Raw genomic sequence first — 9,361 nt, forward strand, 5'->3', positions numbered from 1 at the left:
ATCCAATGGGAAAATGTGTGAGACTTGGGTCCTCTGCTTTGGTTGCTGTTTAGCTTTCATCTTTAATACGTCTTTAGAATGCTTTTGGCTGCAAGCACAGAAAATTCAAAAGTGTAAATAATAAAGAAATTTATGGTCCCACATAAATGTCAGGATTAAAGGTAGAGAGTTCCAGTTCCAGAGTTGGTTAATTTTTTTTTTTTTTTTTTTTTGAGACAGGGTTTGTTTCTGTCACCCAGGCTGGAGTGGAGTGGTGCGACCTTGGCTCACTGCAGCCTCAATCTCCTCGGCTCAAGTGATCCTCCCACCTCAGCCTCCCCAGTAGCTGGGACCACAGGCACATACCAGCATGCCCCACTAATTTTGTAGTTTTTGTAGAAACGGGGTTTCACTATGTTGCTGAGGCTGGTCTTGAACTCCTGGACACAAGCAATCCAACCTGCTTTGGCGTCCCAAAGTGCTGGGATTACAGGTGTGAGCCACTGCGCCCACCCCCAGAGTTGGTTAATTTAGTGACTCATTCACATAGAAGATCCAGATTCCTTTTCATCTCTCCCCTCTGCCATCTTTGGTGTATCATCTGGGCCATTGGCCAATTCCTCTCACGGTGGCAAGATGGCTGCTGAACTCCAGGTATCACCAACACACATGGCCACAACACTGAGAAGCAGAAAATAGGAAATTTCATCCTGAGTCTATTGGAAAAGCAAGAAACCCTTTCCAGTAGCCTTGCATCAGCTTTCTCTCATGTCTCATGAGACAAAAGTATATCACATGATAATCTACTAAACTAATCATTGGCAAAAATGCCATGATTGACTTAAACTAATCAAAACTTACTCCTGGGTCAAAGAGTAGACCCATCCCAGTGTGAGGAGCTTGGCAGTGAATACCAGAACAAAACCGGGGGTCAAAGAAGGATGGGAGTGAGGGGGACGGGGGAGGATGGAGTTAGACAAGCAGCCAATTATATTCAATGCACTTCTCTTTAGTTTGGTCCCTCCAACTATAAACTACAGATGGAGAAATTTCAATAAATAAGATTTTGCAGGACATGCTTATCAAAATTGTTTAATTAAAAAACAGTGAGACATGCTGGGCGCAGTGGCTGACACTTGTAATCCCAGCTCTTTGGGAGGCCAAGGCGGGTGGATCACCTGAGGTCAGGATTTCAAGACCAGCCCGGCCAACATGGTGAAACTCCATCTCTACAAAAATACAAAAATTAGCCGGGCACAATAGCGGGTGCCTGTAATCCCAGCTACTCGGGAGGCTGAGGCGGGAGAATCACTTGAACCTGGGAGATGGAGGTTGCAGTGAGCCGAGATCGCGCCACTGCACCCCAGCCTGGGTGACAGAGCAAGACTCCGTCTCAAAAAACAAAAACAAAAACAGTGAGACACATGCTACAACATGGATGAACCTTGAAGACATTATACTAAATGAAAAAGCTAGTCACAAAATGACAAATATTGTATAACTCCTTTTATACAAGGTTCATAAAGTAGCCAGATTTATACAGACAGAAAGTAGAATGGCTATTGCCAGAGGGAAGGAGGAGTGGGCAATGGAGGGTTATTATTTAAGGAGTTCAGAGTTTCAGCTGGGGAGATGAAAAAGTTCTGGAGATAGATGGTGGTGTTGGTTGCACAACAATGCGAATGTACTTAATGCCACAGAACTGTATGCTTAAAAATGGCTAAAATAGGCTGGGCATGGTGACTTATGCCTGTAATCCCAGCACTTTGGGAGGCTGAGGCAGGCAAATCACAAGGTCAGGAGATCGAGACCATCCTGGCTAACATGGTGAAACCCCGTCTCTACTAAAAATACAAAAAATTAGCTGGACATGGTGGCAGGCGCCTGTAGCCCCAGCTACTCGGGGGGCTGAGGCAGGAGAATGGCATGAACCTGGGAGGCGGAGCTTGAAGTGAGGCGAGATCGCGCCACTGTACTCCAGCCTGGGCAACAGAGCGAGACTCCATCTCAAAAAAAAGAGGCTAAAATAGTAAATTTTATGTTATGTATATTTTTCCACGATAAAAAATGTTTAATACAATGGTGAGGCTATTTAAGATATAGAGCTAAGAAAGTGTACTAAACTTGAAAAAATTTTCACTAATAACCCTAATGTTGAGCTTTTGGGCTATTTTAATATGTGAGTGACAGCCATTTCCCAGCCTCAGCGATCACTTCTGTCCTACTCATGTGCCATCCTTTCCCCTTTCCTCGGACCCATGGTTGTTTTGACTAAAGTACAAGTCAAAAAATTCCACCCCCAAGGAACGCCCTGCAAGGGAGTCCCCAGCATAGGATGGAATCAACCACGACACCCACTTACCTTTCCCCTTGAAGGTGACCCTCACCTTTCTTCTTCGTTATGTAGTCATCCTTTTTCAATACAGCTGGCTCTCCCCATATCCACGCCAAGAGCCTTTGGGACCAGGAGGCAGAGAGAGCCCAGAGAGAAGCACAAGCACAGAGCACCAGCTGATACTGGCAGCTCTGGAAAAGTCTATTTACTGACAACACATATGTACTCATATGGACTGATCCCTCCGAAGTTTGCAGATGAGGCTAAGCTGTGGGGAGCAGTACAGAGAAGTGGCAGCCGTGTGTCCAACCTCAACACTCATTCATGGAGGGCCAGGTCATTCCACCTGAAGCTACCAAAACCCCACACCATGTCCAATGCCCAGAGCGAGCAAGAGGCCTATCCAACCCCATCACATAACCTTAAAATCAGAGGTCATCTATTCACATTTCAGCTACTCACTCCACCCAGTCTTTTCTGAAAAAATCAGAGACTATAAAGACCTTCAACATTGCAACACCCACCACCCCTTTAACTCATGTCCCAGAGCTTAATCACACTATCAGAAAATTTCTCCTTACATGTCATCTTCTGGGATTAAAATAGATTCTAAACAGCCTCCATCAAATTTTGAATGATGTGTGCCCTCCAGTGCACAAACATTCAACATTAGCATTCAGTTCTCTGCGTTGAGCTCCTGATGCCAGGCAAGTGCCCCAGGGCTGCCTCACGGAGTGATTGTCTTTTGTTCAGTGATCCTGGTCAGCCACCTGGAAAAACACTCTGCTGGTTACAGGAAGGAGAACTCACTTCAGTTCTGCCAGCACTGACCGGGTCCCTACTACCTGCCAGGCACTGGGCCAGGGCTGCAGACATGAAGATGAATAATCAACCCCTTCCCTTAGGAATTCTCAGGCCTGGGGGAGAGGCAGACATGAAAACAAACAAGTACTGTACACTCTGATAAGTTTTGTGCCAGCTGCTGTGGGAGCCCTGATGAGGGATGATTAACTCTGTCTGGGGATTCTCTGGGGAGTCAGAGAAGACTTCACCAAACAGATGTCATTTGAGTGGGGTTTTGAAGGATGACTAGGAGCTTCTCAGAAGGATAAGGCAGGGAAAAGAATTTCAGGCCGAAGGAAGCACACATGGAAAGGCAGAGAGGTGAAGGAGGACATGGTGTGTCTCAGAAACAACTGGCAAGGTAGCAGAGGTCCAGAAATGAGACTGAACGAGTAAAGCCACAGGCAGCTTAATCCCGACCATGACCCCTCCGTGGCCCAGGGAGAAGGAAGGCAAAAACAAATTGAAGTTCTAGTCCTATTGCTGCTGAGTAAGCAACATTATTTTTCTAGATGAAGATAATATCCTTAAGTCTTTGTTCCATGAGTGTTCTAGATCTTCTACCAGATTATAATCTACTAGTGAGAACTGTCTTCTCAAGGGATCCAGGCCTTCTACATTTGGAAAGGCCATTGGACAGGTAATCTGGAATCTTTTAGGAAGCTGTGGTGATTTGAAATGTCATTATTGCTGATTGGAGCTCTGAAGAACCTGCCATTTGACAGAGGAGGGAACCAGGACTCAGAGAGGTGAAGGGGCCACTTGACCTCATCGTGGTAGGATGAGCCAGGCCAGCACCCAGCCCTCCTTCTTGCCACCCTCACTGAGCTTCCTGTCCTACTTTTTTTTTTTTTTTTTTTTTTGAGACAGAGTCTCCCTCTGTCACCCAGGCTGGAGTGCAGTGGCGCCATCTCGTCTCACTGCAAACTCCATCTCCCAGGTTCAAGCAATTCTCCTGCCTCAGCCTCCCAAGTAGCTGGGATTCAGGCATGCACCACCACGCCCGGCTAATTCTTGTATTTTTAGTAGAGATGAGGTTTTGCCATTTTGGCCAGGCTGATCTCGAACTCCTGACCTCAAGTGATCCGCCTCAGCCTCCGAAAGTTCTGGGATTATAGGTGTGAGCCACCGTACCTGGCCCGTCCTTCCTTTTATCCCCTTAAGGAGCCCAGGGTGGTGCTCTTTTATTCAGTGGATATGTAATAATTCTGGTTATTTCATCCTCTCCAGAAAAAAAAAAAAAAAAAAGTGTATGGTTTGGTGGACTTTCTGGAAACTTCCAGAACCAATTCTTCCTGAGTAAGGGCTTATTAAACATGAGCAGGCCGGGCGCGGTGGCTCATACCTGTAATCCCAGCACTTTGGGAGGCTGAGGTGGGTGGATCATGAGGTCAGGAGTTCGAGACCAGCCTGACCAATGTGGTGAAACCGCGTCTCTACTAAAAATACAAAAATTAGCCAGGCGTGGTGGCACGTGCCTGTAATCCCAGCTACCCAGGAGGCTGAGGCAGGAGAATCACTTGAACCCAGGAGGCGGAGGTTGCAGTGAGCCAAGATCGTGCCACTGCACTCCAGTCTGGGCAACACAGTGAGATTCAGTCTCAAAGATAAACAAACAAACGAACAAACATGAGCAAAATGAACTGAAACTTCCCAAGGAACTCTAGGAAAAGCTGGTCTAACACATGAGCCTTATAAATTAGTTTTTTTTTAATCACCTTTCAGTCTACCAAAATTTTTACCAGTCTTAAAATGCTCCCAGTTGTTTTCTGTTTTTTGGTTTGTTTTTGTTTTTGTTTTTGTCTGTCTGTTTGTTTCGAGACAGGGTTTAACTTTGTCACTCAGGCTGGAGTGCTGTGGCACGATCTCAGCCCACTGCAGCCTCAACCTCCTGGGCTCAAGCGATCCTCCCACCTCAGCCCCCCCAGTAGCTGGGACTACAGGCATGCACCATCATGCCCAGCTAATTTTTTTGTATTTTTAGTAGAGACAGGGTTTTGCCATGTTGCCCAAGCTGGTCTCGAACTCCTGACCTCAAGTGATCCGCCCACCTCGGCCTCCCAAAGTGCTGGGATTACAGGTGTGAGCCACTGCACCCGGCCTAAAATGCTCCCAGTTCTTCTCAAAACTCTTGCCTCTGATGATGTGAGCTGTAAGGCAGACTAAACTAGGACACGGACACATTTTCAATTTTTCATAAAATATTTGCTTTCCTAGAATCCAGTATCTTTTTAGGCCTCTTTTTTTATCCTTCTGGTGCTAGGCCTAATTTACAAAATTGCTCCCTCATCTCATCCTAACTTGGCTGGCTGCTCTGTGCTAAAGAACTGAGTTTAGGATTTACAACATGAAAACTACAGAGACCCAGGCAGGTCTGAAGAGACAGCCTACTTGTCTTCCTGTGGGGCCCGGCGGCGGCAACCTGCACAGGTGCTCGAAGACTTGCTGCCCTCTAGTGGCTGCATCCTGGGCGCGCAGGAGTACCTCCACTTCGCAGATGAAAAAAATCCTCGTTTTCAGGTTCACCGGCTAAACGTGCTCCGAAAGCATTGTCTTCCCCTCCGAAGACCCATGGAATTTTAGAGCTAAAAGGGAACTTAGTCCATACCCTACTTTTCTGGTTTCTCGTTTTGTTTTGTTTTTGTTTTGTTTTGAAGAAGCCTGAGGATCAGAGAGATTGGGTCCTTCAGCTAAGAACCTGCAACAGTTAGAGAAGTAGACAGGAATAGAATCTCCCCGCTACCCCACACCCTTATCAAAAGACAGGGAAGGGAGAGGAAGTCACCACTTGAAATTTAGAAATACACAAGATGCAAAAGAGTTGTGTACCCCAGTGAGCCAAGTGATCCCAGGGGATCCCGGAGGGTCTGGCTAAAGGCTGAGCTCTCCCCATCAGCCACTCCCCTGGCCCGCCCCCTCCCCAAACCGCTTCTGCTTCCCCAGGAAGCTACTTTGTAAGTGCACGCAGGCCTCGGATAGGGACCATCTGTCTGCTGTTTTTTGAACTTTCCTTAGGTCAAGGACACTGCACTCCAGTGTAGATCTAGATTTTTGTCCAAATTTCAACCTAAAGTAATTCACTCCCCCACCCCCGCCATTGGGCCTCGGTTTACTCATCTGTCAAATGAAAGAGTTGGATCGGATGCTTTCTAAGGTTTCTTTTAGCAGTGGTAGTTTATGATTGTCTGCCTCTTGGCATACAAGTGTCGATGAAAAGAGACAAACTATAGAATATTTGAAGAGATTTATTCTGAGTCAAATATGAGGGACCAATGGCCTGTGATATAGCACTCATGAGATCCTGAGAACATGTGCCCAAGGTGGTCAGGCCACAACTTGGTTTTACACATTTTAGGGAGACATAAGGCATCAATCAGTACATGTAAGGATGTACATTGGTTTAGTATAGAAAGGTGGGACAATTGGAAGGGGGTTGGGGGAGCTTCCGGGTCACAGGTAGATTCAAAGCTTTTCTGATTGGCAATTGGTTGAAAGAGTTAAGTTATTGTCTAAAGACTCAGAATCAGCTGGGCGCGGTGGCACATGCCTATAATCCCAGCACTTTGGGAGGCTGAGGCGAGTGGATCACCTGAGGTAAGAAGTTTGAGACCAGCCTGGCTAACATGGTGAAACCCCATCTCTACTAAAAATGCAAAAATTAGCCAGGCATAGTGACGGGCCCCTGTAATCCCAGCTACTCGGGAGGCTAAGGTGGGAGAATTGCTTGAACCCGGAAGGTGGAGGCTACAGAAAGCTGAGATCGTGCCACTGCACTCCAGCCTGGGTGACAGAGGAAGACCTTGTCTCAAAAAAATAAGATAATAAAATAATAAAAAATTATTCCTTTCTATTGGAATCAATAGACACTTCTCTATTAGAAGGTTGTTCTATTAGAAGGTTGGAATCAGCGCCCAGCTGATTCCAAGTCTTTAGACAATAACTTAACTCTTTCAACCAATTGCCAATCAGAAAAGCTTTGAATCTACCTATGACCTGGAAGCTCCCCAACCCCCTTCCAGTTGTCCCACCTTTCTATACTAAACCAATGTACATCCTTACATGTACTGATTGATCCCTTATATCTCCCTAAAATGTGTAAAACCAAGCTGTGGCCTGACCACCTTGGGCACATGTTCTCAGGATCTCCTGAGTGCTATGTCAAGAATCAATAGAATTAGAATCAACAGAAAGGAATATCTGAGTCAAGATAAGGGATTGTGACACCAACCTTCTATCATACAGATGAAGCATCCAGGTAGCAGGCTTCAGAAACAATAGATTGTAAATGTTTCTTATCAGAATTAAAGAGTCTGTTCCATCAGTAATTCCAAAAGGGATGAGGGTATGATGAGGTATGTCCAGCTCCTGCTTCTAATCAGGACCTGAACTAGTTTTTCGGGTTAACTTTGGAATGCCCTTGGCTGAGAAGAGGGGTCCATTCAGATAGTTGGGGAGGCTTAGAATTTTATTTTTGGTTTACACAAGTGTCTGGTGGCACTACTAGACTGGTGGCAACTTGAGGACAGAGTCTGTGTATCTTTTCCTCTTCACATCCTCAAAGCCATGCCCTATATCTTCTCTGACATTGAATGCTAAAAAAATTTATTTATTTATTATTTATTATTTGTTTTTGAGATGGAATTTCAATCTTGTTGCCCAGGCTGGAGTGCAATGGCGTGATCTCAGCTCACTGCAACCTCTGCCTCCCAGGTTCAAGCGATTCTCCTGCCTTAGCCTCCTAACTGAGATTACAGGCACATGCCACCATACCCAGCTAATTTTTGTATTTTTGGTAGAGATGGGGTTTCACCATGTTGGCCAGGCTGGTCTTGAACTCCTGACCTCAGGTAAAATGCCTGCCTCAGCCTCCCAAAGTGTTGGGATTATAGGCATGAGCCACTGTGCCGGGCCAAAAAATACTTATTAAAAATTATTAACATATTTAGCGTGTGCTGTATGCCAAACGTGCCACATAGGATCCCCTCATATGGCTTTTTGCTGGCCACTGCCACACCCATGAGATTGTCAGGCATGGCACTAAGCACAAGGGCTCTGGAATCGAATCACCTATGACCTAGAACTGGTTTGACACTTTCTACCTGTGCATCCTTGGACAAGTGACTTACTATGTCTCAATTCCCTCATCTGTAAAATGGGGATTAAATGACAATGCATGTAAGCACTTGGTAAATGTTCTTATTAGATAGGCATTATTATTTTGGTTTTATAGATTAGGAAATTAAGGCTTAGAGAGCTTAAATAACTTTTCCAAACTAGCATGGCCAGTAACATATCTAAGATTATGAGCAAGATCCAAAGCCCATGCTAACTCCTTAAACTCTATGCTACACTATTCCCCTATTGTTGAATGACTGAATACAAGAACAAGTAATGAATGAATGAATGAATGAGATTATTTATTGCTGATGGCAATGATAATAGCTGGCATTTGACTCTTCCATAAGGAGGATACTGGTACCAGAATCTGTCTCTTCCTCATTCCCTAGGGCCAACTAAGAAAGAAAATGAAAACAATAATTAAAAAAAAAAAAAACAGAAATGCCTCTTTATGATGAAAAAAAATACAGGTTTCTTCTAAATCGGGGCTGTTCAATCTTTTGGCTTCCCTGGGCCACAATGGAAGAAGAAGAATTGTCTTGGACCACACATAAAATACACTAACACTAACAATAGACAATGAGCTTAAAAAAAAAAACTGCAAAAGAATCTCAGTGTTTCTTAAAACATTGCATTGGGCCACATTCAAAGCCATCCTGACGCGGCCCAGGATGGCTTGATTGAATAAACTTGTTCTAAATCAGTAAGCACTTATTAACCGTCTACTTTGTGGCACTATTAGGGCTAGGCTCTGTGGAATTGGAGATATCCCTGACCTTTAAAAGCTTGCAGTCTCTCTGGGGAAACAAACACATGTAAAGTCTGAATTATAATGGAAGACAGTACATTATGACATCCTACAACAGGGTAATACAGATGATCTGTGTTGAGCAGAAAGGAACACAACACAGGCTTGAGAATTCTGGGAGGGCTTCATGAAAGAGAACACAGGCTAAGTCTTGAAGAATGAGGAACTCTCTTTGATGTTATCTTTCATTATTTCCTCTCCTTTGTCTCCTACATCCAGTTGGTCAGTCACCAAGGCCTATCAGTTCTTTCCCAGTGACTCTCACACCACCAGTCCCT

Source organism: Hylobates moloch, unplaced genomic scaffold, assembly GCF_009828535.3.
Source record: "Hylobates moloch isolate HMO894 unplaced genomic scaffold, HMol_V3 SCAFFOLD_5, whole genome shotgun sequence".
In the NCBI taxonomy this organism is placed as follows: domain Eukaryota; kingdom Metazoa; phylum Chordata; class Mammalia; order Primates; family Hylobatidae; genus Hylobates; species Hylobates moloch.